Source organism: Talpa europaea, assembly GCF_964194135.1.
Source record: "Talpa europaea genome assembly, chromosome: 8".
Classification (NCBI taxonomy): domain Eukaryota; kingdom Metazoa; phylum Chordata; class Mammalia; order Eulipotyphla; family Talpidae; genus Talpa; species Talpa europaea.
The window spans coordinates 41,252,044-41,266,277 of record NC_140075.1 but is presented as its reverse complement, the minus strand read 5'-3'; positions in this window follow the sequence as shown (position 1 = coordinate 41,266,277).

Here is a 14,234-nt window from a genome sequence, read left to right as displayed (position 1 = left end):
AAGACAGCTTAACCATCACCTCCTCCTGAACTTTTCCTGAGCCTTCCCACCTTTTTAGGCAGAGTCAAATAACCTATCCTTCACACTCAATTATTGTCATATATGTACATTTATCTGTATTACATTTTCCCTGCTGTGTTCTGTTTCCATACTGCCATGAGGATAATTCGGTGCATGCTGTGAATTACATCAAAATAGAAACTATAGGGGCCTCCCTGGTGGCGCAAGGGGTTAAGATGCAACCTATGAAGCTATCCGCAGCCACTGCAGCAAGTTCGATCCCCGGCCAGGTTGCTGACCCACATGGCGCAGAAGACCTCTCCTGTCTCGCCCACTGCTCCCTTCAGCAGGGTATTTCAGTCAATCTGCCTGTTCTGTACCCCGCTCTGTCTCTGGCGAATCCTCTCAACCAACCACCCCGCACCTCTGGACTGTACCCCAGCCATTGTATGTGTAAATAAATAAATCTTTTTTAAAAAAAAGATAGAAACATATCTTAGAGAGCTTTGTATCCCAAGTGCCCAGCATGGTGCCAACAAAGTGGATACTGAACAAATATTTGTTGGACATGTATACAACCAAGCAGTATTCCATTCTTTAGCCCTGGGGTTGCCCTTTCTTTTTACTTCCACTGTTTGAAAAACAATGATACAGGCACTTTACTCCACCTTACATTGCTTCATACAAAGTTTAGTCTTGACCTTGGGTTCCAGGTATTTTGGGGTGGCTGAGGGATACATTTGTGTCTAAGGGATCATTTTAGCTTCCGCTTACCATGTCTAGCTCTGGATTGCTACTTGAGTCTTCTCTATTCAGCAAAACCAGCTTCTCCAGGTCATTTCAGCAAACTCAGTACTGACTCTTCCCAAGTGAGGGCACTGATTCTCCCTTAATTTCCCAACACATAGTATTAGGCAAACTTTGGTGTTCAGCAGACCCTTAGTAAAGACTTTGGGTAGCAGAGGGAGCTACAACATAGGGAAGACCCATGAAATATGGTTTGAGTGGTTACTGCACCCTCAGTCCACAGAGTCATGTTTCTGAAGGCTTGTCTCTCCTTAATGGCCCCAAATACATGCCACCATTTTTCAAAGCCAATTTTTTTTTTATTTTAGAGTGATTTTTTTTTTTAAGATTTATTTATTTATACAAGCACTGGGTACAGTCAGAAGCGCGGGAGGGTGAGAGAATTCACCAGAGCCAGAGCGGGGAACAGAACAGGCAGAAGGACCGAAGTATAATGCTGAGGGGAGCAGCGGGCAGCAGGAGAGGTCTGCGCGCCATGTGGGACCCTCACTGGTGGCCGGGGATCGAACTGGCACTGCAGAAGCTGCAGGCAGCTTCGCAGCCCAGCACTCAACCGGTGCGCCACCAGGGGAGGCCCTTTCAAAGCCAATTTACTACTTCCATGAACAGAAGCTTCCCCCCTCCAGAAACCAAGCCTGACACCCCTTCTCTCCAAGCAGGAAAGGAAATCTCTCCTTCATCTTATAGTCAGTATCGAAATAATCTCTGCACAGATGTCACTCTGTCACAATGAACAATACGCATCATTTTTAGTTTGGGTCCATTCTCATGGTGTCAAGCTGTCTTTTCCAAGAAAAATCTGCACCTTTTCTTTTTTTTTTCTTTTATTAATTTTTTTCATCTTTTTACATTGTTGCTCATTTTTGTACAGTACTTGATTTCCACCCCCCAGGTGTAGTCCCTGTAAATCTCCCACCACCACATCACCTATGAACCATCACCATGGTCCCTTGTGCTCTTCCCACCCCTGTTTTGATGCCTTTTCCTCTTCCTCCCCTGCTTTAGGCCTCTGATCTATAGTTGCCTACAAGTTTTGTCTCTTTTTTTTTTTTACCCTTTGTTTGGTTTCCATATATTCCTCCTATAATGAAACGACCCAGTATCTTTCTTTTGTCTTCTGGCTTATTTCATTGAGCATAATCCCTTCCAGCTCCATCCATGTGGCTGCAAATGGCATGAGCTTATTTTTTTTATTGCTGATTAGCACTCCATTGTGATATAACCAAAGACACAATGAAATTTTAGTGTCCCTGAAGCAAAAGGGTAAAAAAAGAGCACAGCCTGCCCATCCTCCAAATTACAAAGTCTCTATCTTTATTTTTTTAATATTTTTTATTTATTTATGCATATAAGAACTGGGGTAGAGGTCAGAGGTGTGGGGGGTGAGAGGATTCACCAGAGACAGAGTGGGGAACAGAACAGGCTGATTGAGTGGAGTACACTGCTGAGGGGAACAGCAGACAAGTCAGGAGAGGTCTGCTGCACCATGTGGGTATCTGCCTGGCCAGGGATCGAACTCATGTTGCAGTGGCTGTGGATAGCTTCATAGGTTGTGCCTTAACCCCTTGTGCCAGCAGGGAGGCCCCAAACTCTATACCTTTAAAGAAAATTTCACTAGCCATCAAAGTTTCAGAAATATTTTCTCCTAGGCTCAGAGTATTGCCCTCTGGAAGTGAATAAATAGATAAATGGTTTAAAGAATAAACAAAAATAGCCACATGAAGGGGTTAAGACTTTAGGAAAGGGACTTGAGAGAAGGAATCATTCAAATTCATAGAAAAAGGGGGAAAATCTCATTTTCTTAATGGCACTTTCTTGAAAAATTGTGGGAGATTCATACATTAGGAGTTAGGAGTGGTTAGATCAGAATGTGAATGTGATCCCTTTCAGCGCTGAGGCATGAGTACTCTTGGAAAATCTTAGCAAGAGCCAGAGACTACAAGGAGAGCACAGGATTTCACTTCATCCAAGAAGCACATCCTTCTAGGAACTAAATCAAGAAAGAAGTGGTATCCATGCAAAGAGCAAATGTCACCTCACCTGCAGGTTCATTACAGAGTACTTACAAGTGAAATCGGATCAGTGATTCCAAACAAGGGAAGCTCATACTAGAGGAGGGATGAACAGGATAAAAACGATACTTCCAGAAAGAAAACTTTCAAAGAGATATGGAAAAGGGGACCACAGAGTTAGAATCTGTGCTGACCCCTAGGGTGAAATACATGCTTCCCGGACTTGGAAATCATCACCAAGATTAATGTTGACTCATGGACAGCATGAAGCATCATTTGGAAGGCAGACGCATCAACATGAAATACCTGGGTGAGCCTCCAGGATGACAGGACAATGCCAGGAAACAAAAAACAACAGAGGGGCCATGTGATCATTCAAACGGAACACGTGAGGAAAGGTCAGTGGTTACATGGGCAGAGCTGCCAGTGGGAAGAGCTGCATGAAGGATGAAGTGAGCACGGGGGCAGAAGAATGAAGAGGTCACTGTGGCCTGTGTGACCTTCTTTGTGAAAGGACTCAGTTCCCCGGCCAGCAATTCTTCAGGATGGAGGAGAAATTATCTGCCAGTTTTGAGTTCCGTGACTGTGATAATTCATAGCTAAGGTCCTAGCTTTTGACTGGATGCTCCAGATCAGCACACACTATAAAGAAAAAGCAGATACAGGGGTTAGAGAGTGACTGGTGTTTCTTTTAAAAAGGCAGTCAGAGACGTCTCTCTGAGGAAGTGGCATTCAAGCAGAGGCCTGGATTTAATGAGGGAGCCAGTCAATGGATATCTGAGGAAGCGCCACGAAGAGAGAGGGAATAGCAAATACAGGGCCCAGAAGGACATAAGTGAGGCAAGATCAGAGGGAGGGAGGAGAGAAGGGGTGAGAAAAGGGCCTGGAGGAAGAGTAAGGGCCAGGTTGTGGTGGCCTTAGTGGGCCAGGGAAAGGACTTTGAATGATATTCCAAATGTGGGGGAGCCATTGGAGGGTCTAAGTAAGAGAGCCACGTGATCTGATTACCATTTTCAAATAATCACTCAGAGAGGTTTGAGGAAAGATGGTGAGAGCAAGGGGGAGAGCAGAGGTAGAAACAGAAAACTGGATTAAAGAATGAGGAGATGCTGAAAGCTTGACGATGAGATCAAAGGCGATCTCCCATATCTTCAAAGAGAAGATCACCAAAATAGCATTCTGGGCAACTTAAATACATAATTTCCCAAAGAATCACATTTCTACTTAGACCCTTAGTATTTTCATTTCATTCACATACATATATATATTTAAATTATACACAATCAATCTAGAAATAATATCAATTTACAGATATTTCTTCCAGTCAATCTCACATTACCTGAAGAAAATTTATTCAAACTCATCCTAGGCATGTGTTTTAGACCCACTTTTTGAGTAGCTGCATACAAATTTCACTTTCACCTATAGGGGACAATTCTGAATTCATGTAAAATGCTGTAATTGAATGTTTATCCTAAGTCACAATCTCCATTGGTAAAAGGATTGGTAAAGATTTTAAAGTAGCACTTAGGGGTCTCCCTGGTGTGCAGGAGTTAAAGACAGTGCTATCAAGCTATTGTGAACCACTACAGCATGAGTTCCATCCCCAGCCAGCCAGGGAGCTACCCACATGATGCAGCAGACCTCTCCTGTCTTACTGCTCCCTTCAGCAGTGTATTTCTGTGCATCCACCTATTGTGCTCCACACTCTGTCTCTGGTGAATCCTCTCACCACACCTCCCTTCCCACACCTCTGGCTTACACCCCAGTTCTTGTATGCATAAATAAATAAACCTTTTTTAAAAAATAAAGTGTCACTTACATTAAAATGTAGTTCAGAGGGAAACTCTGAAGGGGGAGATTCCATACCTCAAAAACACAAATACTGACATAAACCACGTTAACTCAATATAAATAAACAAACAAATGAAGAGATAAGCAATGAAAATGATTAAAGTTTAATTGGTAATAAAAGAAGTGCATCTTTTTAATATAGTTTCCTTAACAGCAGAGATGTCATTTTGTTAAGTATTGTATCCATAGTGCCCAGAGCAGGGATCAATACATCCTGTATTTGTGGTGTAAATAAAGTTTTATTGGAACAGTGAACATGCTGATTCATTTGAAAAATGTCAATGGCTGCCTTTGCTCTACAAAGGCAATGTTGGACATTTTTGTTTGGCTTGCAAAGCCTAAAATATTTACTATGTGTCCCTTTACAGAAAAAATTTGCTGATGCTTGACCTAGAGCATTGCCTAGCACATAGTAGGTACTCAAAAATAGTTTATTATTGACTAAGTGGCTGTAAGACAACTCCTCAGTTTCTGAAGGATAATTTAGAGAAAGAGGGGGGAAAAAAAAACCTTATATTCTGCAGTATTTGTTGAATTTGTCCTCAAGCGCCCTCCACCCTAGCCCCTTCTAGTGGTTCTTTTCAAGCACTAAGTGGTATAAAAGTCTTTCTGTCTAATTCTTAAAGGAACATTTTCTGAGGCAGCTCTCCTGCCCTGTGCACCCATGAATAACCCTAAAGACATCACTTCTCTCTTCTGTGCCTCCATTTTCCACAACTTGAATACAGAGTGTTTGTAGAACTTGTGGGTCAAGTGTTTTCAGAGGAAAGGTGCTCTAGTAGGAGTGTTTGACTTTTATATCTGGAAAAAGCTAAGGGGCAGCCCATATCCACGTGGAGGAGTGCAAGAGCCCATCAGCTGATGGAGCCAGGGCACAGCAAGGTCGCTGGAGAAGGGACTTCTTTCTCCATGTTTTCAAGTCTCTCTTACTAAGGACATGCTTTGAAGGGGTGCTGAAACTCTGTTCCATTCCAAATCAAAAACCACATTTATGGACCTCCCTGGTGGCACAGGGGTTAAAGACACAGCACTATCAAGTTATAGCCAGCCACTGCAGCACAAGTTCCATCCCCCACCAGGGTTGACCCACATGGCCCAGTAGACCTCTCTTGTCTCACCCACTGCTCCCCTCAGCAGTGTATTTCAGTCAATCCACCTGTTCTGCTCCCCACTCTGTCTCTGGTGAGCTCTCTCATGCCCCGCACCTCTGGTCTACATCCCAGTTCTCATATGCATAAACAAATAAATCTTTAAAAACCTACGGGGCTCCCCTCATGGCACAGAAGGTTGAGCACAGTGCCGTGAAGCTGTCCACAACCTCTGCAGCATGGTTTCAATCCCAGCCGGCTGGTGTGATAACCACATGGCATGGCAGACCTCTCCTGTCTCGCCCGCTGCTCCCCTCAGCAGTGTATTTCAGTCGATCTGCCTGTTCTGCTCCCCACTCTGTCTCTGGTGAATCCTCTCACCCTCCCGCACATCTGGCCTGTACCCTGGTTCTTGTATGCATGAATAAATAAATCTTTAAAAAAAAACCCTACATACCAGAATTGACTGATCTTTACAGGGTATACAGGCTTCTCAGAGGATTTCCTATTTGCATATCTGTGAAAGTACTTCTGGAAGCTTTGTGGGTCACCCGGTTCTGTCAACAGAACCACTGCTGGATATAAAATCATCTGCAAGAACTCCAAGCTGGAAAATTGACCCAACAGTGATTGCTTTATTTCTTTTTGTAGAGCAAAGTGGAAATTACCTCCCTCTGTGGAAAGAGACTCTAGCCTTAGCTAAGAGGTGGAGAGCCTCCATGTTTTGGGGCATTCCAAAGGGTTCTGAAATGTTCTGGTTCACCTTCTCTCTTTTGTCTGCTGCCACCTCTAACGGAGCCGAAAGAGCTCTGAGAGGAGTGAGTTGAACTCTTTTAAAGTATTTTAGCAGCAATTTGTGCAAGAGGATAGTTATAGGAGTAATTTTTTTGGTAGCCTAAAATATCCTCAGGAGCAACAAAGAGAAGTTGTGAGGCCTTTGTGGCTGAACCAGAAGACCTAGGGGCAAGACACATGAGGGGAGTAGCCCACTCCACCACAGACTTTAGAGTGCGCAAGCAAGAAGCCTTCTTTGAAAGTCGGTTGGTAACTGAATCTAATTTGCCTCATTAAACACCGTGTGTAGATTGGACCAAAAGAAGTATTTCCTGATAAATGTGAAAGCACCTACAGCAAATAGTTCAGGTTAGTATGGGATCTCCCCGAGGCTGAACTGGAGCACAGGAAACACCAGGAGTTAAGTGAGGAGGTAAGATTAAGAAGGGAAGGAAGCAATAAAGGATCTGATTTTGACATCAGAATGGTGATTGCCAGGGGTGGCAGGGGGGTGGAGGGGGCGGGGACATGTAGAAGGATCAAATGGTTAGCGGTGGATGGTGACTAGATATTTAGTGGTAGAACTGGTGTGATATATACAGTTGCTGATAGAGAAACTATATACCTGAAGCCTACATTGGAAAGAAAAGGAGGGATGAAAGTTAGCTGTCACTCTGACAGCTGGGACTCATTTCCAGAAACAAGAGCCTCTGAGTTACCCATATCCAAAGGAGTTGTATTGAGGGGCTGATTGACAGCTACTGGGGATGGTGTTAATTCCTCTAGTACTCCAGCCCTGGGTGAGAGATGCAATGATGGCAGCTGAAATCGACTGAATTGCCTTAATATGATGGTTTCAGTGGATATGAAACCATCTGTTCATGAACCTCTCAATAATAGCGTCTTGTTTTTCCTTGCCCATGTGTTACTTCTTCACAATCTTGGAAACAAGAAGTTGCCTGGCATGAAGTAGTAACATCTGCCACATTCGTAGGGACCATTATCTTTTGAATAGACTTCCTCTGTCTGAGGAAATCCTCATGCCATAAATCCAGCCTCCCTAAAGGAGAACACAAATGCTCTGGCTCCCTTGCAGCTATAACACATATCTGAGGTTTATGTTCTGCCAATCAGGCCCAAGAATCAGGCCCAAGAAGGTGACATTAGGTGCAGTGTATGAAATGGGCAGAGGTGGCTGAGGCTTGCAGTATTTGGTGGCAGAGACAGTAATAGAGTAGTGGAGGTTTTGCCATAGTTTGGGGTAGAATTTCTGGCACAGAATTTCTGGCAGGGCTGATGGGCTTTAGCATTTGTAGAAACTATAGTTTCCTGGTACCACCATTTCAAGTGAATTTCCCTTCAGGCTAGTTTCTGCAACTGAGTGTGAGTGATCCTCCTACAAAGTTAACCACAGTGTTTCTCATTCCCCACCCCCTCCTTAATATCCTTTATGTCAATCCCTTTCTTGTACAAACTAACCAGAGAGGACTCCGTTCTTCCTGACTCAGCCCATGACTAATAGAGAAAGAAGAAATAAACAGTAAAGAACGCAGTATAAATCGGTATGTTATTGTATAAAAGCACAAAGAAACCCAAAGGGGCCGTAAACAGGGTTACTTATAAACCAACTCAAGTGAGAAACTAGTTTTAAAGTCTCCGGAGAGAAAATTCAGCACAACCTAAAGAAGAACACAATTCCTGGAACCTACAGCAACCATTGCCAGAAAGTTCTACCTTAGTATTCAAAAAGCTACAAGAACTTGTCATAGCCATTTAAAAGAAAATACACTTAAATGACCCATTTTCTCACTGAATTTACTTTTAATGGTTTTAATATTATACATGAAGCTGCCAACTGCCAAACATTAGGGAATCATCATCTACATTTTTTTCCAGTTTAATACAAGTCAGACAAAAACTTGAGAAGGGACAGAGGCTCTACCCTGAGGGAGGTTCCCACGCTGGCCCGGGGAGCCCACGATTGTCTCTGAAAAGTCAGGCAAATATTCCGCGCCTGTTCTACTGGTTCACAGAGTATCCAACAGAATCACAAGACATTTGAGACAGGATGGACCTCAGCGGTCATATTGCCCAAACTCTCCAATCGATAGGTAAGGAAACAGGACAAGAGAAGTGACTTGCCCAAGGGCATCTAGATGTTCTGCTCAAGAAAAATCGGGGGTCCCCAAGAAAAACCTGGAGTCCCCAGGCCGTGTCCACTTGATCCCACTGTACATGCATGGCCTGATGGGGGCAAATCCTGTAGGAGGTCCCAGGATAAAACCAGCAGCAGACTTGCCCCGGCGTTCCTGGGTGACGGCAGTGACCCTGACCTCAGGTCCTTGAGCTCTCCCTCAGCATCCCCATGCCCCACCCTCCCCACAGCAATCCTTTATCTCCCCGGCACTTGAGAGTGAAAGGTGAGGGAGAGAAGCCCACCATCGCTGCGTGTCCCCCGCACCACTCCTGCACATAATCTCTGGGTAATGATTCCTCTTGCCAGAAGCCCAGATACCGAAATAGTGCAGTTCATTGGCAGAGGTCCAGGAGCTAATAGGGATGGCAGCATCGTGTCTTGTGACCCATTTTAACTGAGCTAATTTAGAATTTACCTGACCAAGAGTACCATAAAATGTACTCCTCAGAAGAGATTGTTAATTACCACAGGATGACTCGCCTGTGTTTGGTGGCTGGAGGGGGTTGGGGGGAGGGCAGGGGAAGGAGGGACCTGAAGGGGGAAGGCTTGTTTCCAGAAATAATCCTTCCCTCCTCACCAGATAGGAATTAAATGTAGGGAAGGGCAGAGGGGATGGACAGAGATTTGCCCACAGGAACCAAACAGGGTTATAATTAGTTCGTGTATTTGCGGGTGTCATCTTTCACCCTCTACCCTTGGAGGAGGCTGCAGGGAAGCTCAGAATCCTTTGTGCCTCTCTGAGAAGGGCACTGAGATCCTTGGGGTGTTAGAGGAAGAGCTGAGAGCAAGATGACTGCGAGGAGCAAGGCAAGCGACGTCTCTGCAGTGGAGAGAGACTCCCAAAGCAATGACCCCCTGAACATAACACTGTTTACTGACAGCAGCTCCGGCAGCTATTACGGAGCTGTCTGAGAGTGTCCTAATTAGTGAGGGTTGTCAGCACTCCCATTATAATCCCCAGTTGAGTGAGCTAAGTGTTTATCTCAGCCACTTCAAGTCAAGGCCTTTGAAACACAGCCTAGATTGGCCGGTCTCATTTTGTTTTGATCTCGTGACTGACCCTAACCATCTCCATGTTTCTTATGCATCTTGAATGTATATTTAAACAGGGCCATCTCACAATGAAGGGAATTCCCATAACCATCTCATGGCTGAGGTGTCCATCATCTTATAAAGATGTTCTCTAGAAGCAAATGTTTCCAAGATGTGACTTCCAAGTTAGATTTGAAGCACTTTCTTTCACCGATCCATTCACTATTTCCTCTCGGGCTGTAGTCCTGACCTAGTACAGTGTTCTGAGTAAGCAGGAATTTGTTCCTGCTTTTTGCTGTATTAGACTGTAGCCTGGCGTATTAATCAGTTGAAGATTGCGTCCTGTGAATTCATCCTTAGCATGCTCGCCTTAATATTCGCTCATTCATGAAACCTTTGTGGAATTTGAACTGTGTTAGATATTTAATCTTACTCTTAGGCCATAAACCTTTACATGACACAGTCTGCCTTGATGTATAGACCAGCCTTATTAAAAGTAATGGGTGTCTTGCATTGTGAATCGAGAGCGCATTTTGAAGAACAGGAATAAAACTCAAGTGGGATGATATATGTGTAAAAACTTCATTCATGTGGATGCAGTCGTGTGAGTGCTGCCTCCCTTCTCAACAGGCCCCTTCTGCACAACCACAATTGTCAGGAGAATTCCAAAGTGAAAGAGTAGGAGGGAGAGACCTTATTTTCTTGAAGTAACAGACAATACTCTAGGTAAGTATATCAAATGTCAGGCTCCCCTAAGGCAGTGTGAGGCTGACCCAGCCTTAAGTCTGACACCAAAATCAGTGATTCTGTGAAATAGTTATTTTTGAGGCCCATGTAAAACTAACATTAAAGATGCTTATTTTTAACTGATCTCTTGAATAATGCAAGATCATTTGAATAGCCAAGCCCAGTGTCATTTAAATTCACAGCACCATGCATAACTCAACATTTCAAGAAATTAGTATCATTTTTAACTTTGTGTTATGGATATTTTCAAGCATACAAAATCAAAGAGAATAGTTTAATGAATCCTATATATCTCTCACCCAGTTTCAATGCTATCAATGACCAACTACTTTAAAACCTTGTTTCAGGGCCTCCCTAGTAGTACAAGGGGTTAAGCATCAGCACTATAAAGCATCAGCACTATGAATCAATCCGCCAGGGGGGTGACCACACACAGCACAGCAGACCTCTCCTGTCTTGCCCACTGCTCCCCTCAACAGTGTATTTCAGTCAATCTGTCTGTCAGTCAGTGTATTTCAGTCAATCTGTTCCCTGCTCTGTCTCTGAGAATCCTCTCTTTGTCTCTCTGTCTCTCTGTCTCTCTGTCTCTGTCTGTCTGTCTGTCTGTCTCTCTCTCTCTCTCTTTCTCTCACACACACACACACACACACACACACATACACACCCCTACACACACCTCTGGCCTGTACCCCAGTTCTTGTATGCATAAATAAATAACCCTTTAAAAAAAAGAAAACCTTGTTTCATCTCTACTCACCATTACCACCTCTACTCACCCACCCCCTATTATTTTGAAACTAAATTCAGACTATTTCAATAAATTTAAACAGACATTTCAACTGCCTTAGAGAGTCCATTCTGGGATCAATCACCACCTCCATTGCACCTCCCCCTGCTACACTCTCACACCCAACCACCCACCCAAAAAGATTCATAATTGACCACACCCACAAGACATGTCCTCAAAGAGTTGTGACACATGAATGTGACCCTGAATGCAAGGATGTGACTGGGCACCCCAAATAAGAGCAATTGCCAGATGACCCTTCCCACCTGAGAATGGCCTGCATGGACCAACTTAGGAGTATGTTTCCCAGTCACTAAAGCAACAACATCAAATTCTTACTCAAAAGAATTAAAAACAAAAAAGCATCATCCTTGTGATAGAAAAACTCAGTCTCCTAAAGAACAAAAATAAAAACAAACATCCGCGTGAGCAAGCATAGCCTCCATTCTACAGAAAAGCATGTGGAGAGCAGTATTGCTGCAAATAAACTCCCAAAAAGTTAAAATGAAGATTGTAATATGATACCAAAAGCTGAAAACTCCCCTGTTCTCACCATTACTGACATACTTGAGACTATTATATTATGGAATCATGTTAAGAAAAAAAGCACATTTGCATCCCCTGGAAAACTACTAAACTTACTCCTCAGAGTGCATATGAACGTAAGGGTGTTGACAAATGTATGAAATAAAGTATCTCCGGTGGTAATGACCATAATTTTAAGGTCTAGAAATATTTTTTAAATCAGACACCCCGGATCTTGGCACACTACCAGTTATTACTATACTAAAATGATCTTTCTGGAAGGCATGGAAAAAATCAAGGACATTCTCCACTGAAAAGCAAGCAAGTTTGATTAGCAAGATGAGCCTGTACTAAACTTCTAATCTTCCCTGTCAGAGCAATGGTAAATTGAACCAATAATGAGCAAATACATGCTTTTAGATGGCATTCTAGAAACACACATCAGAAAGAATATGCATCTGGCAGAATACTTAACTTGGAAAGAAAAGATGCATTTGAGATAGTGAGAAATAAGAAAGGAGATCTTCTTAATCAGTCTTTGCCAATCAGTACCTGAAACATAAGGAGACTGGCAACACCAGTATCCAGCCCTTGTCAGCGAGGAAGGCAGAGCTGAAGGATACCCAAGAGTTAAAACCCTGTTTACTATGTCTGGAGGTAGTGCAATCTATATACCAATCACTGAAGTCATTTGAGGCTTGCCTGTTGCTGACAAATGTAGATGGACAGATATGTAAAGATGATGCGTCATGAACTGCAGCTGATGAATTTCCTGCAGAGGCCCCTGTACTCACATCAGAAGTGTCAAGAGGTGACAGAGCTACATCACACTGAATCTGGCAGTTTAATTTGGTGTCGGCTATTAGTGTTGACTCTCAGTGCTATTGCCATTCAGTGTTTCTGCTTGCAAGGTGACACAGCCTCGAAGATTGCTAAATTTCTTTCTTGAGTGAAAGAGAGGTTGCCTAGTTTGCACAGTAATCCCTTGTTGAACAATGGGATGATTGGAGAGGGGCAGGAAGAGGGAACAAGGTAAAAAGGAAATCATTTCAGAGGGCTCCTCTAAAACTTCCCTTGCACAATTTCAGGTAAGAATCTGACAGTTTTCTTGGATAAAAAGCAAATGTCTGGGGTAAGGATGAATTATGCTCAAGGTTTGGCTTAGCTGAATTAGAAGCTATTGAGTGCACTGGCACGGAAGCACCCTCCCTTCCTAGTGAAACCACTCCTAGAGAAACCCTCCTTCCCGTGAAACCACTATATTCACTCAGGAAGGAGAACTTGGTAGGTTACTCTGACCTCTAGGTATCACCCAGTAAGTCCAATTTCCTACTTCTGACTCCATGTTTGTGGGTGAGGCAGGATTTGGCAGTGTACTCAAGGACACTTCAACCTTCCTTGGTATACTTTTTCCAGAGAAAAGAGAAAACAGTTCCTATATTCTGCATTCCACACCCAATGCCTACCCATGCCACTGCTGGCAGGGTGAGAAGTTGTAGTCCCTGCAAGTCAGAGAGGTTCTAGAAGCTCCTCACTCCCTAAGGGAAGCCTAACATTGACTCAAGGGAGTTTGGCCAAAGGCTAACAATAGATAGCCCCTCCTCCATTCTGCCCAGGGCAGCACCGCAGTAACTGTTCGTTCCAGATATTATGGGTATCACAGGAAGTTGATATCCTAGGATGCACTTGTCACAAATGTCTATGAGTGTGTGTGTGTGTGTGTGTGTGTGTAGTGGGGGTGGGGGGGTTCAGAAGGAGTTACAGTAATTAATAGTAAAATGATCTCCGTAGCAATTAGCAAAACATGGCTCAAAGTTTAATTGACTTGTCCAAGACAGCAACTAGGATCAGAGTAGGACAAAGAGGAAATACTTATATTACAAAAACCAGAGAAGATTGCAATGCTTCTTAGCACCTGCCCTCCCAACCACATTGGGTAAGCGCCTGCTCACGATACAGTGAGTCTTATATTTTCATAGACTCTCATATTTGTCTGTGGCTTTGATTTCCATTATCTCACTTGAGCTTCATTCATTCCACAGTTACTTAAAGTCACTCCCAGAGGCTGCCCTCTGGTTCTGAGATCTTCCAATACTCCAATTTCCACCCACATTCTTCTCCATTACAGAAGAAATTTCCGTGTTCCAGGAGAATTTCACTCAGTGCCATTGACCAATCCAAAATCATTGCAATAGTATAGACCGGACTTCATGGTAGAAGGCTGGAGTAACTTTTAAGGTGGAAATATAAAGATTAGTCCAAGGCATTCTGCATAGACAGAGAAGCACAGGGATAACTAAACATTTTTTTAAAATAGCCTCAGAATCACTTTCCAATCTAAAAGTTTTTGGGGTACAAAATCAGAGTTATAGTGTTCTTATGGGATTTTTTTTTCCTGTGAAAATTTTTTC